General features: G+C 40.9%; 1 protein-coding gene across 2 annotated transcripts in view; it reads right to left on the minus strand.

Annotated features, from left to right (window-relative positions):
* gatad2b (GATA zinc finger domain containing 2B) overlaps window positions 1–21,607 on the minus strand; it is a 150,728-nt gene extending 129,121 nt beyond the window's left edge. Inside the window, exon 1 of one of the 2 annotated variants that reach the window (XM_061908362.1) lies at window positions 21,471–21,607. The gene's annotated coding sequence lies outside the window, so the exon portion shown is untranslated. The remainder of the gene's footprint in view (window positions 1–21,470) is intronic. The other variant, XM_061908363.1, reaches the window with a different exon arrangement.
* Window positions 21,608–26,050: the final 4,443 nt, after the last annotated feature.

Consider the following 26,050-nt stretch of genomic DNA (forward strand, 5'->3'; position numbering starts at 1 on the left):
GATTGAATCTGCAAGTCCTATTTGTGCCGGTGTCCTTCAGGGTGCTGAGAGTATTATGGGATTTCATTGAGACAAGTTGACTGTGTGACCGTGTGCAGTACCTGCTGAAATGCTGCACGGCAATGCAGCAATGATCCGCATGCTGCTTATTCACACACTGGATTAGTCATACAGTAGATGCATGGCCGCAAAATGCTCAACCCTTTCTACAAGTAGAAAATCAAAAAACAAAGGAGCAAACACTTCCTTGCTACCTTGTCATTTTACCAAACTTAGCATTTAGCAACACAAATCCATATTTTTGGTCTGATACACTCAATCATAAAAGTACACAACTTTTAATATCATCCCCATTTTCTTAAGAAAATGGGGATGATACATTCTGATTTGTTAATCTATATTTTAAACACTTCCTTGCAGTTTGCATAGGCCCGGGAAATATATCGATTTTATCGATAAATTCACGTTTTTTGTTGCAGACGATTTTTAAAAATTAAAACGTTGGCTGGTTTTTTTTCGTGCTCCGGCATATTTTTTGCCCCTTGGAGCTTTCGTAGCTTTCCCCCTCCCACTCGTTTCTTTAGCGGAGATATACACACCTAGCAAAACATGGCGAATGTTAATACAAACAAGAGCAAGGCGTTTGTCTGTGGTTTTGTTTTGCGGCAACTGGCGAAAAACAAATGGCCGCACGCTGCAAAGTTGTTTTTTTTAAAAAGACAGCAGCACAACAAACTTATTCCAGTATTTCAAACCGAAGCTTCGAAACGAGTGCAAGCGAGTAAATGCAACTCTATGATTCATTACATTTTGGAATCGAGAAAAATTATGATTAATTACACATTTATATATATATCCATCCATCCATTTTCTACCGCTTGTCCCTTACGGGGTCGACTGCGTGGGTTCCCTCAGGGTACTCCGGCTTCCTCCCACCCCCAAAACCATGCACCTGGGGATAGGTTGATTGGCAACACTAAATTGGCCCTAGTGTGTGAATGTGAGTGTGAATGTTGTTTGTCTATCTGTGTTGGCCCTGTGATGAGGTGGCGAATTGTCCAGGGTGTACACTGCCTTCCGCCCAAATGCAGCTGAGATAGGCTCCAGCGACCCCCCGTGACTCCGAACGGAACAAGCGGTAGAAATGGATGGATTATCAGCTTGCATTATTAAAATTTGCTTAAGAAAAGACCCCAATATTTGTACAAAAATCCAATTTTATTGTACATTTCTAAACATTTTACTTCAATGCATGTCATTTATTTGCACCAAACTTGACAACAGTTTTATCTAAAGTTATTTCAGGCTGTATTTTGGTAATTGTAATCAAACCGTGAGATGGCCAAAGATTCCCACTCCTAGTACAAACCCAAAGCCAGTGAAGTTGGCACGTTGTGTAAATCGTAAAAAGCAGAACACAATGATTTGCAAACACTTTTCAACTTATATTCAATTGAATAGACTGCAAAGACAAGATAATTAACGTTGGAAATGGCAAAATTTGTTATTTTTTTGCAAATATTAGCTCATTGGGAAATAGATGCCTGCAACATTTTTCAAACAAGCTTGTGTCAAAAAAGACTGTGAAAGTTGAGGAATGTTCATCAAAAACTTACTTGGAACATCCCACAGGTGAACAGGCTAATTGGGAAAAGGTGGGTTCCATGATTGGGTATAAAAGCAGCTTCCATGAAATGCTCAGTCATTCACAAACATTGATGGGGCGATGATCTTTTTGAACAAATGCGTGAGCAAATAGTCGAACATTTTAAGAACAACATTTCATAATGAGCTATTGCAAGGAATTTAGGGATTTCCCCCTCTTCGGTCCGTAATATCCTCAAAAGGTTCAGTGACCTTCGACCATTCAGGCGGTACTGCCTCAAAAACCGACATCAGTATGTAAAGGATATCACCACATGGGTTCAGGTACACTTCAGAAAACCATTGTCAGTAACTACAGTTCGTCGCTACATCTGTAAGTTCAAGTTAAAACTCTACTATGCAAAGTAAAAGCCATTTATCAACAACAGCCAGAAACGCCAACGGCTTTATGGGCCCGAGCTCATCCAAGATGGACTGATACAAAGTGGAAATTTGTTCTTTGGTCTGACGAGTTTACCAAAGAGGAAAAGAACCATCCGGATTGTTATAGGCACAAAGTTCAAAAGCCAACATCTTTGATGGTATGGGGGTATATTAGTTCCCAAGGCATGGGTAACTTACACAACTGTGAAGGCACCATTAATGCTGAAAGGTACATACAGGTTTTGGAGCGACATATGTTGCCATCCAACGATAACTTATTTCAGCGAGACAATGCCAAGCCACTTTCTGCACATTACAACAGCGTGGCTTTGTAGTAAAAGAATGCGGGTACTAGACTGGCCTGCCTGTAGTTCAGGGCTCCCATTGAAAATGTGTGGCGCATTATGAAACGTAAAATATAACGACCCCGAACTGTTGAACAACGGAAGCTGTAAATCAAGCAAGAAGGGCAAAGAATTCCACCTGAAAATCTTCAAAAATTAATCTCCTCACTTCCCAAACATTTACAGTGTTGATAAAAGGAAAGGCCATGTAACACAGTGGTAAAAATGCCCATGTGCCAACTTTTTTTGCATAGTGCGGCTGCCATTAAATTCTATGTTAATGATTATTTGCAAAAAAAATTTTGTTTCTCAGTTCAAACATAAAATATCTTGTCTTTGCAGTCTATTCAATTGAATATAAGTTGAAAAGCATTTGCATATCTTTGTATTCTGTTTTTATTTACAATTTACACAACTTGCTAACTTTACTGGTTTTGGTTTTTGTATATAGTGTATTTTTTCTTCAGTTAATATAAACATCCATTCATCCATTTTCTACCGCTTATACATTTTGGGGTCGCGGGGGGCGCTGGTGCCTATCTCAACTATAATCGGGCGGAAGGCCGAGTACACCCTGGACAAGTGGCCACCTCATCGCAGGGCCAACACAGATAGACAGACAACATTCACACTCACATTCACACACTAGGGCCAATTTAGTGTTGCCAATCAACCTATCCCCAGGTGCATGTCTTTGGAAGTGGGAGGAAGCCGGAGTACCCGGAGGGAACCCACGCAGTCACGGGGAGAACATGCAAACTCCACATAGAAAGATCCGAGCCCGAGATTGAACCCAGGACTATTCAGGACCTTCGTATTGTGAGGCAGACGCACTAACTCCTCTTCCACTGTGCTGCCCTTAGTTATAAACAATGGTGTTCTAAAGAAACATCAATATTGTTGTTGGAGCTGGAACTAATCGCTTTAAAATAAAAAAATCACTTTTATTGTACATATTGGTCCCAAACCGAAAGGGAAGACGTTCAAAGGTGGGCTTTGTGACACCTGAAAAAGGAGCTTTGGGGGGCCTCCCTGCTATCATGGTAGGCAGAGGTGGGTAGAGTAGCCAGAAAATGTACTCATGTAAGAGTACTGTTACTTTAGAGATTTATTACTCAAGTAAAAGTAAGGATTACAAATATTTACTTAAGTAAAAGTAAAAAGTATGTTGTGAAAAAACTACTCAAGTACTTAGTAACTGATGGCTAACCTGTTCGTTTAATGATGACAGCAACAGGTAATGCACAAAAACATAAAAATAGCAATGAACAAATTCAGAGCCAGGAATATCTCTTAAGCAACTATTTCGTTTTACACTGTAATGAAAAATATTTCAAAATGAATTTTACCTTTGCAACCTCATTATACTATTGGCTAAGTTGAATATCCATAAATGTAAGTTTCTCAATACCCGACCTGTTTTTGTGCCTTTAAAAAAGATTTCGAACTCTACATTAAAACACTCTACCTCTAACAACCAAAAAGCTGTGAAAACGATGATGCTGTGTTACAAATTTAAGTTATTTTCTGAGATTGAGTTAGCATATGGCTTTGCACTTTGTTTATTTTATATATATATATATATATATATATATATATATATATATATATATATATATATATATATATATATATATATATATATATGGACGGCGTGGCGCAGTGGGAGAGTGGCCGTGCGCAACCCGAGGGTCACTGGTTCAAATCCCACCTAGAACCAACCTCGTCACGTCCGTTGTGTCCTGAGCAAGACACTTAACCCTTGCTCCTGATGGGTGCTGGTTGGCGCCTTGCATGGCAGCTCCCTCCATCAGTGTGTGAATGTGTGTGTGAATGGGTAAATGTGGAAGTAGTGTCAAAGCGCTTTGAGTACCTTGAAGGTAGAAAAGCGCTATACAAGTACAACCCATTTATCATTTATATATATATATTTTTTGCATTCTATTTTAGTTACTTTGAATTTACAACCCCCGGCGCTGTTTTGTACGGTTTTATACTGTTTTGTACTGTTTTTGTACTTACTTTATTATTTTCAACTGTTTGTAAATGTTGAAATTTATAAATAAAGGTTTATAGAAAAAAAAAAAGTGCAGTTAATCAAGTGATTGCCTGGCTCTGTTTGATTGGTGAAAGGGAGTCAAACGTCACCAGTGACTGCATTTGATTGGTGAAACACAGACATGTGATAGATCCTACATTGAAGGTCTGTCTGACAGAACAAAACAAAGCGTGCATTAAACAGATCAATAAAAATCGGTACCCTTAGAAGTACAATTTATTAAAAAGTTACTCAAGTAGATGTAACGGAGTAAATGTAGCTTGTTACTACCCACCTCTGATGGTAGGTGAAACACGTACAAGGATACAAAAATAGACACTTTTTTATTTTACACAATACAACACTATCATTTAAAAAAGAAAATGATTTAGAACTGCCATTAACGACCCATTTCCGCAAGACTAATCCTTCGACCAAATTTTTCAAATAGTCAACCAATCAAAAATGAAAATGTGTTATTTTGTTGAGAACACATTTCTCCATGTTTTCATTTCAAAGTGTATCATTTGCAACATGAAAGGTGCCGCTTGTTGTGATGAACCTATAGAGGCTTTGGCAATCTTAGCAAGCTTTTTAAAGCTCATGGAGAATGCTGCTCTGCAAGTACAGCCCACACATTGTGCTCTCATCAACACTTGCTATTCAGCGGCCAACTGCAGACACAAGACCCTTCTTACGTTGGAATTGTGCAACGGACATCAGGCCACCTTGCTTGTTTATTACTCTATGACGCTCAACATGCTGATCAGGCGTTATGTTACAGAGGTGAGATAATATCTGGATTTTAAATGACATACTGGACTGTTTTGATTGTTCCGAATTTATAGACACTAGGGATGGCCGAAATAAACTATTGTTAAGGATTAACTGATTGCAGAATAATCACACCTTGCAGAGATTGAAGATAACTTGTGTGATCTACTTAAATCCAACCGGCAGAGGTGCTGTTGATACTAATATATTAGATAGTTAGCAAAAAACAAAATCACTGATTGATTTTGTCAATGGATGTTCTCATTCATCCAGTTCATTGCATTCTCAGACTACATCTGAACAATCCAAGTCTAAGACTAGATCTGACCAGCCTTAGTCTGAGAGCATACATTTTGCATCTTTAGGGAATAAGCGGTCGAAAATGGATGGATAGTCATTTTCAGCATGATGTTTTACTTTTAATTTTTTTTGCATTTATGCAGTCTTAATGATGTTCCTTTAGGAATACAGGTCCACTTTTCTGTGGCTGAATAAAGCCTACTGTGCTTTCATTTTGTAGAGGTTAAAGTACCAATGATTGTCACACACACTCTTGGTGTGGCGAAATTATTCTCTGCATTTGACCCATCACCCTTGATCACCCCCTGGGAGGTGAGGGGAGCAGTGGGCAGCAGCGGTGCCACACCCAGGAATATTTTTTGGTGATTTAACCCCCAATTCCAACCCTTGATGCTGAGTGCCAAGCAGGAAAGGAATGAGTCCCATGTTTATAGTCTTTGGTATGACTCGGCCGGGATTTGAACTCACAACCTACCGATCTCAGGGAGGACACTCTAACCACTAAGCCGCTGAGTAGGTCAGTGGTAGAGGTGGTAATCTTTCAGTGCGCCATTTGGCTAAGATGTTTAAAGGACCGTTTTTAATGTGTTTTAATTCTTTAATATTTGTTCATGCACTAATTACATTTCAATACAAGTACTGATAAAATTACACAGGAGGAAATTGGCAACTTGATAAATTGCCCGTACTGAAATGTATTAATTTCACACAAAAAAAACACTAACAATGAAATTTGTGGAAAAAGCTCCTGCCAAATTAGGAATTCATGGCTTCAAGAACCTAAAAAAAGCCAAGAAAATTCAGTGATCTGCCGTGAGGATATTTGACACAATTAATTTTTGTGCTAGCAGATACGCTCTCGCTCAAAAACACGATTTAATCGAACGGTTTGTACATTTATGGATGCTCTTTAACAGTTCTCCAATGTTCTCAAAGAAAGCGGATCAATGCCTATACAATAAACAAGCACTTTTCCGAGAGCAAAACAAACAGGTGGAATGTCTGCAACTCATGAATGACAATAACAAGGGGAACATTAGGTGATTTTGGCTTTTGAAATTCAGTAATTTACCAATATGTTACGAGAATGTTAGGTTTTGTTAGGTTTCGTAATAAACCTGGTGAAAATATCACAATTTGTATTCAAACAATGCATATAAATAAAGAATGTTTTTCTTAGATTTACTTATACATGTGCTTTTTGGGGTTAAGATTACAAAGAACTAGGGATGCGGCAGAACCCGTATCGGTTTCCAATACTCGCATCAGAAATGTCCAGATTTTTGATACCATGCAATTGGGCTGGGCAACATGGCAAAACAAAAATCATCACAATTATTTTTTTCATACTGTATCATCCGATCTCAATTATTAATTGCGATTGTTTTTAACATACCAGTTTTCAAGAGTATATATTAAAAAAACAAAGGAACTCTGGATTAGTTAAATATTAAAGCTGGGTCACCCAAAATAAAAAAGGGAACAGATCATCTTCCAGCACTTTGGGACACGAGGAGGTGGTTCCATGTTTAAGCAGCAAGCTAATGGCGGAGTTAGCGACGATGCAGGCATCATGCACGCTGCCTATCCATTTCACAGTCACGCCACGAAGCAATATTTATAGTCACACACTGCCTGTATCACATCCACGGGAGGAAGGAACCAAGTTTTTCGGTAAATAGACTCACAAGTGACCCGGACTCTTGCCGTCTGAGAAGTGTTGTATCCGAAATAGCTACAATCGCCCGTTGCCTTCTCTTAAGGTATTGATTTGTGATTTCCAAACGTGCCTGTACATGTACAAGAAGGAAAAACATGGTCATGTCAGGATGATCCGCCTCCATCTTTGTTATGAAGCTGACTATGGCGTGTTCTTTCTGATGTCTCTTCCTGTGTGCAGCATGGTCTTTCTGGCGTCACTTCCTATGTGGGCGGGGTCTTTCTGACGTCACTTACTCTCCGAACTCACCTTGTAAACGATCAATGAGTCCATACAAAGCTAAGTGCTGGCGGTTCAAGGAATAAAAGGCTGACTTACCCGTGTAAAAATTTGTCCGAGTAGAGGGACCTTAAAGGCCTACTGAAATGAGATTTTCTTATTTAAACGGGGATAGCAGGTCCATTCTATGTGTCATACTTCATCATTTTGCGATATTTCCATATTTTTGCCGACAGGATTTAGTAAAGAACATCGACAATAAAGTTCGCAAATTTTGGTCGCAAATAAAAAAGGCTTGCCTGTACCGGAAGTAGCAGACGATGTGCGCCTGACGTCCCCGGTGTGAGGGCTCCTCACATCATCACATTGTTTATAATGTGAGCAACCAGCAGTAAGAGCTATTCGAACCGAGAAAGCGACGATTTCCCCATTAATTTGAGCGACGATGAAAGATTTGTGGATGAGGAAACTTAGAGTGAAGCACTAATAAAAATAAAATAAAATAAAAGGCGACGGGTCCAGGCAGCGGGAGTGGGAGAGTTTCAGATGTAATTAGACACAATTACTAGGATAATTCTGGAAAATCCCTTATCTGCTTATTGTGTTAATAGTATTTTAGTGGGATTATAAGTAATACCTGAAAATCGGATGGCTGCGGTGAACGCCAGTGTCTCTGTGAGAAGACAAGGAGCCAAGATCACAGCTGCCTTTTTGAGCTGCAGGATGAGGTCGCCTAATCCACTCAAGTCTCCGGTAAGAGCCGACTTAATATCACAATTTTCCCATCCAAAAACTTGCTGGTTGACGTAGAGAAACATGTTCGCTTGACCGGTCTGTGTTAAAGCTTCACAACAAACTAAGAAACACCGGCTGTGTTTCGGTGTCAAAGGCAGCTGCAATCCACCGCTTTCCACCAACAGCATTCTTATTTGACGTCTCCATTATTAATTGAACAAATTGCTAAATACTGTGTAATTGCGCGATGAAAAGAGACGACTTTTAGCCGTAAGTGGTGCTGGGCAAATATGTCCCCTCCAACCAATAACGTCACAAACACGCGTCATACGCGTCATCATTCCGCAACGTATTCAACAGGAAACTCCGCGGGAAATTTAAAACTGTAATTTAGTAAACTAAACTGGCCGTATTGGCGTGTGTTGCAATGTTAATATTTCATATATAATATATATGAAATATATCAACCAAAGCTCCCCACCCACCCCCCGGATTGTAAATAATGTAAATAATTCAATGTACATACTATGATGATTAACTTGTGTGATGACTGTATTATGTTGATAGTATATATTTGTACCATGAATTGATTAACGTGGACCCCGACTTAAACAAGTTGAAAAACTTATTCGGGTGTTACCATTTAGTGGTCAATTGTACGGAATATGTACTGTACTGTGCAATCTACTAATAAAAGTATCAATCAATCAATCAAAAATCATCATTGATATATAAACTATCAGACTGCGTGGTGTGTAGTAGTGGGTTTCAGTAGGCCACTCGTTTTTTTCAGTAGGCCTTTAAGGTCTACTGAAACCCACTACTACCCACCACACAGTCTGATAGTTTATATATCAATGATGAAATATTAACATTGCAACACATGCCAATACGGCTTTTTTAGTTTATTAAATTACAATTTTAAATTTCCCGGGAGTTTCGTCTTGTAAACGTTGTGTAATGAAGACGTCACGCGTTTTTAGGAAGTATGAGTGCTACGCTCACACACAGCTAAATGTCGTCTGCTTTAACAGCATAATTACACAGTATTTTGGAGATCTGTGTTGCTGAATCTTTTGCAATTTGTTAAATTGATATTGGACAAGTCACAGTAGAAAGATGGAGTTGGGAAGCTTTAGCCTTTAGACACACAAACACACGGTGATTCCTTGTTTAAAATTCCCGGAGGTGAAAATTTACTATGGATCAGAGCGCGGTCAAGCGAACATTAATCCAGGCCAAATGTCAACCAGCAGGTTTCGGTGAGAAAATTGTGGTTAAAAAGTCGCTTCTTACAGGAGAAAAGCTGAGCTTGGGCCGTCCATGAAGCTGCCGTCGACTTCCCGGAGACATTGGCGTCAACACACCCGTGGAGACACCCTTCTGACTATCAGGTAATACTAAACTCACTGAAACACTAGCAACACAATAGAAAGATAAGGGATTTCCCAACATTATCCTTGTAAATGTGTTTAAAAACATTGGAATCCGTCCCAATGCATTTGCGTTTTTTTGTTTTTTTTACTCGTTTTTTTTTCTTTTTTTCTAGTCCATCGCTATCAATATCCTCAAACACGAATCTTTCATCCTCGCTCAAATTAATGGGGAAATTGTTGTTTTCTCGGTTCGAATAGCAATTTTTGTTGGAGGCTCCCATTAAAAACAATGTGAATATGTGAGGAGCCCCCACACTTGCGACGTCATCGTCTGCGACTTCCGGTAGAGGCAGGACTTTTCTCTTAACACGGACAGTTGCGAACTTTATCGTGGATGTTCTCTACTGAATCCTTTCAGCAAAAATATGGCAATATCGCAAAATGGTCAAGTATGACACAGAATGGACCTGCTATCCCCGTTTAAATAAGAAAATCTCATTTCAGTAGGCCTTTAAACGATGGTTTAGTGTGGCTGAAACGGGGCTTAGGCTAAATAATTATTCGTTTAAGGGGTTAAAAGACTTAGTGTGGAAAAGGCCTTAGAACCAGCTATTTCCACATAAATTGTGTGCTTAACCCAGATAAAACAGAAAAAAACGTCCCCTCCAGCTACACCCAAGACACCACTGTCCATTGAGTAAGTCACACTTTATACTGATCAGGATACACAAAGCACGTTATGCTTGTTATTACAACTACAGCACATACACTGAGTACAAACAAAACATGAAATGGGGGATAATACTTTACAGCTACTGTAATATGATTATTCATGTTTTTCAATCAGTACAGATTGGCGTCTTATCACATTGTGTTTTGTATTTCAAACTCAAACATGTTTTGTGTTGATGTAGAAGTTAGCTTATGTCTTGGCTAATGCCAAACCACGCTGATGTTTTATTACGCTAGAAAGAGCGTTCCTCAGTGTTCGCTCTTACAATAACAATGTCGCTACAGTGTGGTTATTATACAGGTTACGGAATGTAAAATAAGTATTGTTGAAAGTTTTTGGATGCATTTTTAAAGTGTTTTAGAGATAGAATTGATTGCTCCAATTAGTTGCACAGCTAGCTATCTGGAACGAGACGATTTTTACATGTCAGAATGCAAAAGAAAACATTTGTCTTCTTTTTTCATAATGTTTATAAACGATTGACAAAATTATCCAAAAAAATGCAGCTCCCCTTGAAGTGAATTAGTGAAGTGAAATTAATTATATTTATATAGCGCTTTTCTCGAGTGACTCAAAGTGGTTCACTTAGTGAAACCAAATATGTAAGTTACATTTATCCAATGTGGGTGGCACTGGAAGCAGGTGGGTAAAGTGTCTTGCCCAAGGACACAACAACAGTGACTAGGATGGTAGAAGTTGCTGACACGGCCACTCTACCAACCGAGCTATAGCGCCACTAAAGTGTTTACAAAGTAAAAAGAAAAATCCAGATAAACATTTTGATCCTTACTAAAAATGTGATAATCTTATCTCAGTATGTGAATGACAACTTACATAAATATTCATTCAGAAGAACTTTAATGGTTATTACTTATGGATTAAAATTGTGTTGCAAATTAAGAAAGTGATCAAATGTGTAATAGAAAAGGGCTATTATTTCAACACAGGTGATCAAACCACGATATTAGAAGCTGCCACGTCGTCATGAACTTACCAATGAATGTGTTTAGTACGGCATCGGTGATCGTGTCTACGATTGGCTCGCATTAGCAGTAACAGCACGGTGTTTTTCACACAGCTTTCGGCTGACAAGTCGTCATCAAATTTCCAAACGACACATCATCTCTGACAGAAGTAATTTGGGAACTGTTCACCTATGTATTAAGTAGTTAGTTTTGTAGTTTGAGGTGACTGCGCGTTCTGTATGCAGGCACAAAGAAAGATGCAGTAATGCTGGCTAGAGTCTGTCCACGATTCTGTTGACGCGTAAATCATAGGGCCCTGGATATAGCAACTCCGAATTATGGCTGACATTTATCACGATCATATAATCGCACAGCAATCCATGGATGATTAATTTGATTTGAATTTCGTTGCTTAGATTAATCGTTGAGTGATTTATTAATTTTATTAATGCACACATTAAAAGTGTAATTTCAATGTTGAGGAAGTGAACCATTTATTAGAAAAAAGATTGGAAGTTATGGTAAGCAGAAAAACTGTATCTATATCAACACATATCCAAAATTCCGGTATTGGGGTGGGATCACAAATGCAAAAATGTGGATTGGTGAATCCCCACAAAGTACAACTAAAAATATTGACAACAAATTCATGAAATTACAACCTAAAGCAATCTTATTTAAAAATAACAGCCACAAACCATCGCAACTTTTTGAAAAAGCTGCAGATAAACCAGGCATTTTATGCCTCAACAATCACAAAACTCCATCCATCCATCCATTTTCTACCGCTTATTCCCTTTTGGGGTCACGGGGGGCGCTGGCGCCTATCTCAGCTACAATCGGGCGGAAGGCGGGGTACACCCTGGACAAGTCTCCACCTCATCGCAGGGCCAACATAGATAGACAGACAACATTCACACTGAGATTCACACACTAGGGCCAATTTAGTGTTGCCAATCAACCTATCCCCAGGTGCATGTCTTTGGAAGTGGGAAGATGCCAGAGTACCCGGAGGGAACCCACGCATTCACGGGGAGAACATACTAACTCCACACAGAAAGATCCCGAGCCTGGGATTGAACCCAGGACTGCAGGACCTTCGTATTGTGAGGCAGACGCAATTTTTCAGACTTTTAGCATGCTGACATAACAGCCACCATGTCCATCCATCCATCCATCCATTTTCCACCGCTTTTTCCCTTTCGGGGTCACGGGGGGCGCTGACGCCTATCTCAGCTACAATCGGGCGGAAGGCGGGGTACACCCTGGACAAGTCGCCACCTCATCGCAGGGCCAACACAGATAGACAGACAACATTCACACTCACATTCACACACTAGGGCCCATTTAGTGTTGCCAATCAACCTATCCCCAGGTGCATGTCTTTGGAAGTGGGAGGAAGCCGGAGTACCCGGAGGGAACCCACGCATTCACGGGGAGAACATGCAAACTCCACACAGAAAGATCCCGAGCCTGGATTTGAACCCAGGACTGCAGGACCTTCGTATTGTGAGGCAGACGCACTAACCCCTCTGCCACCGTGAAGCTCCAGCCACCATGTCATCATTGCTATATCATGCGGCCAACTGCGATTGGATGATATGACAGGATAGTAGTTAAAGTACCAATGATTGTCACACACACACTGGGTGTGGCGAAATTATTCTCTGCATTTGACCAATCACCCTTGATCACCCCCTTGAGCAGAGAGCAGCAGCGGTGACTGTGCCCAGGAATAATTTTTGGTGATTTAACCCCCAGTTCCAACCATTGATGCCAAGCAGGGAGGTAATGGGTCCCATTTTTTTTATAGTCTTTGGTAGGACTCGGCTTGACTCGGTTTGAACTCACAAACTACCAATCTCAGGACGGACACTCTAACCACTAGGCCACTGAGTAGGTTCATTGATACGTACTGCAAACAAAAGTGCCATTGTGTTTAATTAAAACCAATGAACCAAGATTCTAATTTTACGTTACTATCACAAACATGCAGAATTGCACATTTTATTTCAGAACAACACTTTAAAAACAAAAAACACCACAGCTGTGATATCTGACTAAAATAAACATATGCTTGATTTTCTGCTGAGGGTGGCATTTATTTGAAAACTACTGAGCCTGAGACTTATCTCATTCCAACTAAAGGTGCATCCCATCAGTGATGACCATGTGATTCATAATGATTACCACGAACTTATTTGGGTGTTACCATTTAGTGGTCAATTGTACGGAATATGTACTGTACTGTGCAATCTACTAATAAAAGTTTCAATCAATCAATGCACCAATTGCAATGCTGCCATTTATTTTACGCAAACAACAGAAGATGCAAAGGTCTTGTTCCTGGACTGACAATACAAATAAATGCAACTGGTGACACAAAATACAACCATATTTCTTGAATATTTGAAACGTGTTAATTCTTTAATCCTTGAATCCAAATGATAACCAAAAGGCACACGCACACAGTTAGGAAGTGAGTAAGTATTGGGTCTTTCCTTTGGATTTGTTGACAACAAAGCAGGAACAATAGACACAGCCAGCGCACGCACACGCACACACACGCACACACGCGCACGCTCTTTTTTTGCTCATTTAATATCAGGTAGTCTTCAGTTTACGATTTTCTGTGTTCTTACCTTAAGTAGCTACAATTAAAATATATATACCTATTTGCAGCCTGCGTCATCAAGTGTAGATTAAAAACTAAATTAAAAAAATATAACAATAATCAAAATGACACGTAGTTGTGTATTTGGTTATACAAACTACCCCTGTACTAAGTGAAGTGAATTATATTTATTTAGCGCTTTTCTTAAGTAACTCAAAGTGCTTTACATAGTAAAACCCATTATCTAAATTACATTTAATCCAGTGACTGCTACCCTCACCTTCTAGGAGGTGATCAAGGGTGATGGGTCAAATGCAGAGAATAATTTCGCCACATCTAGTATGTGTGTGACAATCATTGGTACTTTAACTTAACTGGGTGCAGGTGGCTAAGGTGTCTTGCCCAAAGACACAACGGTAGTGACTAGGGTGGCGGAAGCGGGGATCGAACCCGGAACCCTGAAGTTGCTGGCATGGCCGCTCTACCAACTGAGCCACGGATAGAACCTTTTATCAAATTTGAACAGACTCATTGCCTTCTGGACTGAAAATACAGAAAGACTAAGAATTTTATTTTTTATCAAATGCAGTTGGGATAGGCTCCAGCCACCCTTACAACCACGAGAAGGACAAGCAGCCGAAAATGGATGGATAGAACAGATAAGTTATCCATTCACTCTTCAGTCTTATTGGAATGCCTGGTACACCAAACTCTGAGTGTATGTCGTTATATATACTGTTTTTTTGTGTGAGATAATGAGATAATTATAGGCATCTAGTGACTTGTAGTTATAGGCATCTAGTGAATTGTATGCCCAACTTCATTACATCCTGTCAGTAGTGTGCGCCAAAGTTAATTTCCTTCCATTTTCTACCGCTTGTCCCTTTTGTGGTAACACCAATTTATCAAAGTACCGTATTTTTCGGAGTATAAGTCGCTCCGGAGTATAAGTCGCACCTGCCGAAAATGCATAACAAAGAAGGAAAAAAACATATTTAAGTCGCATTTTTTGGGGAAATGTATTTGATAAAACCCCAACATCAACAATAGACATTTGAAAGGCAATTTAAAATAAATAAAGAATAGTGAACAACAGGCTGAATAAGTGTACGTTATATGACGCATAAATAACCAACTGAAAACGTGCTTGGTATGTTAACGTAACATATTATGGTAAGAGACATTCAAATAACTATAACATATAGAACATGCTATACGTTTACCAAACAATCTGTCACTCCTAATCGCTCAATCCCATGAAATCTTATACGCCTAGACTCTTACGTGAATGAGCTAAATAATATTATTTGATATTTTACGGTAATGTGTAAATAATTTCACACAAAATTATGAGTATAAGTCGCACCCCTGACCAAACTATGAAAAAAACTGCGACTCATAGTCTGAAAAATTCGGTAATTGTTATGATCCTCTGTAGATAATCCTTTTGCAAATTTTGAAAAACACAAATTCCTCCATACTTCCGAGGCATACATGCATCTATAGACATTGTACTGTGCAAAAAGAAGCAGAGTACATAAATTCCGACTTGCTTTAAAACTTGACTTACTGTACATTTTAATACGTACTGCCACCTAATGAAGAACCCGTTTGAAATCTGTAATTGTTTCAAACCAGTGTGTATGCTTATATATGGTGTTAATGCACACAAATCCAGATTAGCCCGCTCAGGTACAACATTCAGGAAACATGGAGTAGAGCTGAAGACACATTTTCCAGTATTGACCATACAAGCAATCTGTATTGCTGACCAAAAAAAGGAAGAAGTAGCAGTATGTTGCCAACCATGGATTGTTTACTAAAGCATTTTCATACATGATGCATACTTCTGTCATAAGGTTGCGTCAACAGAGAGCAGAGATCAATATTCATGGCAATCTGCACGCTCAATTTTCCACCTTGAAACATTCGAACATTTCCAGGAAAAGACTAATAGGGCTGCACTCTGAACATAAGCATGAAAACAGACTACATGCATGCAAGCATAACCCAAGACCTGAACCCAATTGCATACTTGTAGAGAAATTCTCAAGCGGGAAGGATGGACAGAGGGAAGGAAGGAAGGAGAGAAGGAAGGATTTTCCTTTGTAGAGGTGGGAATCTTTGGGGACTTCACGATTCGATTACAATTCAAGGGCTCCGATTTGATTATAAATCGATTATTTATACATCTATAATTATTATATATCATTATTATATATTGTTAATATAGCGTATATGATGATGTATTCAAATGTATTAGTTAATTATTAATATGTGTTCAAGGCTCCTTCTTATGGCTACTGACGTATGGCGTGTTGCTTCATTTCCAGTTTTTGGACACACAGAGTATATATATATATATATATATATATATATAGATATATATATATATATATATATATATATATCTATATATATATATATATTGTTTTTTTATATATATACATACATATACACATATATATATATATATATATACGCACACACACACACACACACAAACACAAACACACGCGCAAACACACACACACACACACGACTAGTTGCATCAAAACTGAAAAGGCTGATGAGTGAAAAAAATTAATAGGAGACCCTAATTGGCAAGCAGGCATTCTTGATTGAATTTTTGTGCATTCTAAAACCAAAGAATGTTTAGACACTTTGGACCCAGTTGCCTTAAACTTACGAGTCAAATATGCGCGTGGTCAATCTATTCATTCATATCTATGGCTGACAGATGTGTGACCTTACTGTGTGGATATTATTGTCTCTCCTGATTTATTAATTGACTTACTAATTTCCTCTTCTTAGCTGGTTTCTCTTTGCTGTAACACGGTTCCTGTTAGCATTCTGCTTAAGTGTACAAAGCATTTATTATTTTCTTGATTCACAACTTTAGACTCAAACTATTTTAACTTGTCCTCTCCTCTTGCCTCGTCCGTGTGTGTCCGCGTGACGCTACTACCAATAATGTATCGGAGCGGATGCAGGTTCGAAGCAAAGAAAGACCGACAATGGGTTTTTTTCTCAGGAATTTTCAGACGGAGAATAATGAAATAAAAATTTTGAATGTCTTGGAAATCATTCATAAGGAGCTCTGTGTATTGATGAAAGGACTTCCAAATCTGAAGGAAAAGACCATTCATGCACCGACTGGTACTGTTACAGATTAAGTTTGCTATTGTTCTGGACCATCTTCTTTCAAGGTTGTGTGGAATATGGAGTTATTGTAAATCAGTTTGAAGAGCACAAATACAGCGTGAATGCAGCACTTTAACACGATCAACTTGAGGTGTTTCCATACACTATAGGATGCTTATTTAGAGTCAAACTCTTTGATAAATCTGACTAATTTAGGGCATGAACTAACTGTCCATGCAAAGTCTTTAATGCGACTATTGGTCATACGCCATGTGTCTCCCGTACACTGGGATTCGCTTAATTCTTTTTAGCACTCATTCGGTTGTCCTATGACATCATACCAAGCATTTGCGTCTCCTCACAAGTAAAAAGACAAGTTCTTTTATACTTGATGTATAGAGATCAGTTTTCAAACACATAATCCAGGTGTGTTAGTCCGACTTTCCAAAAACAAGCAGTTAAACTTTTTCCATGGGTGTAGGATCCTCATTAAGACCTGAACTTTTCTAGAATAATTTAGTGCATGGATATGTATTGAATGGCAAATCCTTGCATTTACATTCAACTTTGCTAACAAACAGAACACTGGGCTTCAAACTTTTGATTTACATAACCGAGGTATTTCTCAAGGCATCCCTTTGAAAGGGGTCATATTATAATTTTTTTCCTACATTTACTACACTTCGTCCATAACATGTTATGGTGGTTCCCTGGTTAAATTGTTGCATATATTATGTTTTACAGACTGTTTTCAAACTGCTCTCTGACTGTCTCTTCAGGATGCGCTGTTTTGTGGGCGGTCTTGTTTATAATGTGGCTCCAGTTTAACAGGGTCTTCTCCAAGTCATCTATGTTGTAGTTTTATAGCGCTTTATTATTGAGTTTACTGATGGATAACAGTTTGAACTATACGCTATTTTGTATTAGAAATTTGGTAACAGAGGAAATACATTTGCATGTACGAGACAGTCTGCTGCTTCACAACAAGAGGACCACGAAGAAAATATCTCAGCAATGCCTCCAAGGTTTGATTTCAAATTTTCAGGACTTATGCAGATGCCAAATACGCAACAGTCGGTAACAACAGGTAAGAAAAGTTGGTTTACATATTAGGGCCTCTTTTTTGGCAGTTACGTATTTTTTTGGTAATGTGATTAACTAAGGATTTTCTGTAGCATGTCTACTTTGATGCCATCAGTAGACATTTGTTCAACTTATTTGGTTATGCTAGTAGTCTTCCTCAAGGTTCCATTTAGGAAAGTAACGACATAAAAATGTTATATCACGATTATTGTGACCAAAATGATCATTGTTGTTATCGCAGTACTGTTGAATGTGCTCAAGAAGTACTTATGCACACAGTAAAATCTTTTAACAAAGGTTATTTTTTCATATCTAAAATAAGTACACAATACTGCGATGAGGTGGCGACTTGTCCAGGGTGTACCCCGCCTACCGCCCGAATGCAGCTGAGATAGGCGCCAGCGACCCCCCACGACTCAAAAAGGGACAAGCGGTAGAAAAATTGATGAATGGAAGTACACAATACCCAAGTTCACTTTCTTTTACAGACTGTCTGTTTCAACTCAGCACTGTCGATCACTCTGTGTCAAGACAGCACACCCTTTATGTCCAATGTGCATACTTTATCTTAAAGGGGAACATTATCACCAAACATATGAAAGCGTCAATATATACCTTGATGTTGCAGAAAAAAGACCATGTATTTTTTTAACCGATTTCCGAACTCTAAATGGGTGAATTTTGGCAAATTAAATGTCTTTCTGTTTATCGGTCTTTTAGCGATGACGTCAGAACGTGACGTCACCGAGGTAACACACCCGCCATTTTCATTTTCACAATACAAACACCGGGTCTCAGCTCTGGTATTTTCAATTTTTTCGACTATTTTTTGGAACCTCATGCCTCGTTGGTGTGTTGTCGGAGGGTGTAACAACACTAACAGGGAGGGATTCAAGTTGCACCGCTGGCAAGAAATCTGCCGCCAGACCCCCATTGAATTTGCCAGTGTCTCTGCACATTTTACCAGCGATGCTAAGACAGACATGGCATAGAGATGTATGGATAACCTGCAGATGCATTTGCAACGATTAAGTCAATGAAATCACAAAGGTGAGTTTTGTTGATGTTGTTGACTTATGTGCTAATCAGACATATTTGGTCACGGCATGACTGCCAGTCAATTGATGCTAACATGCTACGCTAATCGATGCTAACATGCTATTTACGCTAGCTGTATGTACACTTGAAACTAGATACCCGCATTTAATGCGAAACAAACACTTACCAATCGACGGATTTAAGTTGCTCCAGTGTCACAAGATGCGAAAGTCCTGATCATTTGGTTTGCACATTTTACCGGCGATGCTAATAAGGCAGCCATGTTATGGGCCACTTCATTAGGTACACCCATGCTATGGCCGAATAGCGTCAATAGCTATTCGCTCAATAGCTTCAATTTCTTCTTAAATTTTGTTTTCGCTATCTGCCTCGATACTCCGACCATCTGTTTGAATACATGCGTAATCTGTTGAATCGCTTAAGCCGCTGAAATCAGAGTCTGAATCCGAGCTAATGTCGCTATATCCTGCTGTGGTAACCGCCATGTTGTTTGTATTGGCAGCACTGTATGACGTCACAGGGAAATGGACAGTCGCATCGCAAATAGTGAAAATCAAGAACTTTAAAGCTTTTTTTAGGGATATTCCAGGAGGTGTCAAATTTTGAAAAAAACTTTGAAAAATAAAACAAGCAACTGGGAACTGATTTTTATTGTTTTTAACCCTTTTGAAATTGTGATAATGTTCCCCTTTAATTGTTTAGACGTTAACATGTTTATACAAGTTTACATTGGGGTATGACATTTATTAATAGGGAAAATGTCTCGTTTTCATGTTAGCATTTAAGCTATCTCGCAAACCAGCGCTAGGTGGTCCATCATTTTATCAACATGTGGTTATCAATTATGGTTTTTCAATTATACGGTAATACCAACCACCTGGAATTTTTCAGCAGTTATCGTTGCTACCGTTTATCGCTACATCTCAAATAATAAAAATATGCAAAGCCTGATGTAACAATAGTTGAACATACCTAGGTCTTTTTAACCAGAGAGTCACACTGCTTAGTTCCGCTTGGTCAAGTCGTCAGAAACACACACGTCAGCGCTCTCGTTTTCCATGGGAAATTCACATATTTTGCTCTTCTTTCCTGGCGCCCTCGCGTTATTTTTCACTTTTCCTTCATTGTTAGTATTAATTTTACACTCTCCGGTAATACCGGAGCAGCACAGCTTCCGGCCCATTTGGCAACACTCTGCAAACATCAGCGTAACCCACCTTGTAGTTAATAATTCCCTTAATATCGATGTCAAACTGTGTAAAAAACTGTCCTAAAGACAATGCCAGACTTTGTGTAGAAGCTACTGGGGGGCTGCCAGGGGACCCTGGGCTGGAAATAGGAAGAGGAAAGACTCCAATTGAGAATACTACAGTTCATTCACTCTCTTCAACAGCAGGAACCTTTCATTCATGCCGAACCACTATCACGGTGAGAGTTTATCAAGTCCTGGTTGCGTCTTCTCCAGGGCCAAAAGGTTGTGGGACTGCTATGACAATTTGAAAAGGGGAGCCCCGGTTGTAAAACAGCAAAATAATGGCAAGTTTCTTGCCTTGAAGAATCAGCTTTGGCAGACGGCAACAGAAACAGCCAGCATGTATGTTTCTTAAAAAGTTAGATATATATTTACAATGCCTGTTATGTTGCAAGTATTAGATGAATGTGCGGCACAATCATGTAAGTCATGTTTGGTGTAGCCACCACAGCAAACAAATGAGCAGCCCAGGATGAAGCCTGGCTTGCAGTGTGATGTTGGTAGTCAGGCAGCCATTGAGGTGCATATGAGCCCAGTTGAGTCTTTACGTAAATGGCTGATGCATTTCCAATTTTTTTCCCCCTCCTTCCTAATTGCTGAGAGCCATCAGCAGCCGCCGGCTCCCCCCCCAGCGCCTTTAATCCCCCACTTGAAGCCGCTTTGCCTAAATAAAAGCACCCAGGCATCTTGAAACGAGCATTTACGTTTGCAGTGTTTGCGGTATCCAGCCTGGACCCACTAAGACTGACATCTAACAATGAGGCGGACTGGAGGCATTCCGCTGCCGTCACAATGCAATCACCATCCGCCAAAACACAAGCAAACACCCGCCAAACGGTTCACTAAGACGGCACCGACGACATTTGACTGTACGTTAGCGGTGTGAGACGACGGCCGCCGTGCATCAGTGTCAAGCCGCATCAATTAAAAGCAAAGCAGCTCCATTGTCTGTCAGTATAAGCGCCGGTAGGACGTAACGTGACATGGCGTAACAACAAGCGGTCTTTCCGCCACACCAATCCCGCCGTTGTCGTTTCAAAAAACACCCCCAGCGCCCCAAGGCCGCGTTCGCATCCTCGGACTCACCTGTGTCTTGCTTTCGCCTCAGTGTGTGCCGTCTCCGGGTTCACGGTCCGGTCCTGAAGCGCTGCTGTGAATCCTCACCACCAGTCCCCGGCACCGGCAGGCGGCACTGAGGAGATGATTGGGCCTCGCAGACCATCTCTCCCTGGGTGCATCCCGACAAGCTGCTCATTGGCCAGCCGGTCACGCCGTGGGACCCAGACAGGCACCGGATTGGTCACTATTCCGCCAAGAGGACTCTGATTGGTTGCTTTCTGAACGTCGATGGCGGCTTTTAGGCTTTCTGATTGGTTGTTGGTTTCCGCCGCGGAGTCGACAAGGCAGCTGATTGGCTCATAGTAATGTTGTTGTCTGTGTCTGAACAGAGAGCCATGTTAATTTAAGCAATGACAAAATTTACGGCCGAAACCGGATTTATAATTTGGGCATTTTTCGCACTTGAATTACCATTTTACTGCACATATTTTGCAGTTTATTCATCATGATATTGCTCAATGTTAAGAAAACGTGTCGCTGTTGACAGAAGTTCGTTCATATAAATGCGAAACCGTTGTTAGCTAAACAAAGCATTATGATAACGACTTAACCTTGACAGCTAGCATCTTCTTGACATCATCTTTCGCATCGTTTCATATCCAAACATGCAGACTGAATTATCTTTATTCAACGTTGCAAACTAAATGTGTAAACAACAAGATGCCAGTGGACTTTCTGACCTACTTTGCGTATAAAAAAAATAAATTATTTATAAATAATTCCACATTCGGTACACCCTAATTTGTGTTCCACGGTAACTGTAAATGATTATTTTGATAATAATTCCCTTATTGTTCATTAACTACATTTTCATTGTGAACTTATATGAGGCTTTGGGGCGGTCGCACTGTTTTCCAATGTGTTGTATCTACCAACATCAAACATTACCGAGGACAATTTATTATAAATAAAGTCATCCAAAAAGAACATGATTTTTGGTATCCTCGTTTAGAGGCCAGGCAATGAATGCGTTAAAAGTAACGAGGATACACTCAGACTTGAAGGTAGCGCCATCTGGTGACCACGTACATTTTACAGCCCTTTTACCCCCCTGTGGCCTGCATTCTGCGGGGGCCATTTTGATATTTTGGGAAAGCTCGTCAATATGCAAATAGGTTAAATTTAATCAACCCAAAATGAGCAGTGGTTACACTTTGAATATGTTTGAAAATGTGCCTCGAACTCGTTTTGTCCATTTCGGTGGGGTTATCATGTGACAGTCACGTGATTATCCCAGGACATGGTTTCTCCAAAATGGCAGTGTGTCAGGTAAACTGTCTTAATTTCCCAAATGTTTTTTTTATTTTGTATTATTTATTAAAATATGACGCGTTGTTTATACGTCTCGTTTAAAAAAAGCAACAAAAAAAAGACATTACTTATTTTTAAAGGAAAAACTTTGTGTAAGTTGTATGTATTATCATTATCAGTGTTTACATTAACATTTAAAATTAATTTGTACTCTTTTTTTCTCAAATCTTGCTGTTGTTGTTTTGTTTGATTTTATTTATTGGGGACAACAATGCTGAAAACATTTACTATAACACCTGGCATGAAAGCCAGAAATCATAGACATCACTCAAAATCATGTCTAATTCTGACTTCTTCCCTGACGACAGTGATACTATTTTTATTTAACCTACATTCATTGTATCACTTACTATTTTATAAAACATTTTGTGATTTTTACTTTTTTTAACTCACAGTTTTTTAAGTTAAAAGTTAATGTACCAATGATTGTCACACACACACACTAGGTGTGGTGAAATGTGCCCTCTGCATTTGACCCATTCCCTTGATCACCCCCTTGGAAGTGAGGGGAGCAGTGGGCAGCAATGGTGCAGCGCTCAGGAATCATTTATGGTGATTTAACCCCCAATTACAATCCTTGATGCTGAATGCCAAGCAGGGAGGCAATGGGTCCCATTTTTATAGTCTTTGTTTGGTATGAACTCACAACCTACCAAACTCAGGGCAGACACTCTAACCACTAGGCCACTGAGTAGGATTCTGTAACCATGGGATTTATTTTCGAAGTGGAACTAACAAGGTCTACAATTCTAAGGAAGAAAAAAAAAATCTGAATAAAAATGAAAACTAAAAAATACAATAACAAATCATAATACAACATTAAAAAGCTATTTCAAAAAGAAAATGATATACAAAATCATACAAAAAAAGAAAAACAACACAATTGTATTGAAACAATTAACAGGAAAATAATAATGATCCATCCATTCAACCATTTTCTACCGCTTATTCCCTTTGGGGTCGCGGGGGAAGCTGGAGCCTATCTCAGCTACAATCGGGCGGAAGGCGGTGTACATCCTGGAGAAGTCGCCACCTCATCGCAGGGCCAACACAGATAGACAGACAACATTCACACTCACATTCACACACTAGGGCCAATTTAGTGTTGCCAATAGACCTATACCCAAAATGAAAATATTGACATCATTTATTTTGATGCCTAATATTATCCATCCATCCATCCATCATCTTCCGCTTATCCGAGGTCGGGTCGCGGGGGCAGCAGCCTAAGCAGGGAAGCCCAGACTTCCCTCTCTCCAGCCACTTCGTCTAGCTCTTCCCGGGGGATCCCGAGGCGTTCCCAGGCCAGCCGGGAGACAAAGTCTTCCCAACGTGTCCTGGGTCTTCCCCGTGGCCTCCTACCAGCTGGACGTACCCTAAACACCTCCCTAGGGAGGCGTTCGGGTGGCATCCTGACCAGATGCCCGAACCACCTCATCTGGCTCCTCTCGATGTGGAGGAGCAGCGACTTTACGTTGAGCTCCTCCCGGATGGCAGAGCTTCTCACCCTATCTCTAAGGGAGAGCCCCGCCACCCGGCGGAGGAAACTCATTTCGGCCGATTGTACCCGTGATCTTATCCTTTCGGTTATGACCCAGAGCTCATGACCATAGGTGAGGATGGGAACGTAGATCGACCGGTAAATTGAGAGCTTTGCCTTCCTGCTCAGCTCCTTCTTCACCACAACGGATCGATACAACGTCCGCATTACTGAAGACGCCGCACCGATCCGCCTGTTGATCTCACGATCCACTCTTCCCTCACTCGTGAACAAGACTCCTAGGTACTTGAACTCCTCCACTTGGGGCAGGGTCTCCTCCCCAACCCGGGGATGGCACTCCACCCTTTTCCGGGCGAGAACCATGGACTCGGACTTGGAGGTGCTGATTCTCATTCCGGTCGCTTCACACTCGGCTGCGAACCGATCCAGTGAGAGCTGAAGATCCCGGCCAGATGAAGCCATCAGGACTACATCATCTGCCAAAAGCAGAGACCTAATCCCGTGGCCACCAAACCGGATCCCCTCAACGCCTTGGCTGCGCCTAGAAATTCTGTTCATAACAATAGTTATGAACAGAATCGGTGACAAAGGACAGCCTTGGCGGAGTCCAACCCTCACTGGAAACGTGTCCGACTTACTGCCAGCAATGCGGACCAAGCTCTGACACTGATCATACAGGGAGCGGACTGCCACAATAAGACAGTCCGGTACCCCATACTCTCTGAGCACTCCCCACAGGACTTCCCGAGGGACACGGTCGAATGCCTTCTCCAAGTCCACAAAGCACATGTAGACTGGTTGGGCAAACTCCCATGCACCCTCAAGAACCCTGCCGAGAGTATAGAGCTGGTCCACAGTTCCACGACCAGGACGAAAACCACACTGTTCCTCCTGAATCCGAGGCTCGACTATCCGGCGAAGCCTCCTCTCCAGTACACCTGAATAAACCTTACCGGGAAGGCTGAGGAGTGTGATCCCACGATAGTTGGGACACACCCTCCGGTCCCCCTTCTTAAAGAGAGGGACCACCACCCCGGTCTGCCAATCCAGAGGTACCGCCCCCGATGTCCACGCGATGCTGCAGAGTCTTGTCAACCAAGACAGCCCCACAGCATCCAGAGCCTTAAGGAACTCCGGGCGGATCTCATCCACCTTGCCGCCGAGGAGTTTTTTAACTACCTCGGCGACCTCAGCCCCAGAAATAGGAGAGTCCACCACAGATTCCCCAGGCACCGCTTCCTCAAAGGAAGACGTGTTGGTGGGATTGAGGAGGTCTTCGAAGTATTCCCTCCACCGATCCACAACATCCGCAGTCGAAGTCAGCAGAACACCATCCGCACCGTACACGGTGTTGATAGTGCACTGCTTCCCCTTCCTGAGGCAGCGGATGATGGTCCAGAATCGCTTCGAAGCCGTCCGGAAGTCGTTTTCCATGGCTTCCCCGAACTCTTCCCATGTCCGAGTTTTTGCCTCCGCGACCGCTAAAGCTGCACACCGCTTGGCCCGTCGGTACCCGTCCACTGCCTCCGGAGTCCTATGAGCCAAAAGAACCCGATAGGACTCCTTCAGCTTGACGGCATCCCTCACTGCTGGTGTCCACCAACGGGTTCTGCGATTACCGCCACGACAGGCACCAACAACCTTGCGGCCACAGTTCCAATCAGCCGCCTCGACAATAGAGGTTCGGAACATGGTCCACTCGGACTCAATGTCCCGCACCTCCCTCGTGACATGT

Source organism: Nerophis ophidion, linkage group LG08, assembly GCF_033978795.1.
Source record: "Nerophis ophidion isolate RoL-2023_Sa linkage group LG08, RoL_Noph_v1.0, whole genome shotgun sequence".
Taxonomy (NCBI): domain Eukaryota; kingdom Metazoa; phylum Chordata; class Actinopteri; order Syngnathiformes; family Syngnathidae; genus Nerophis; species Nerophis ophidion.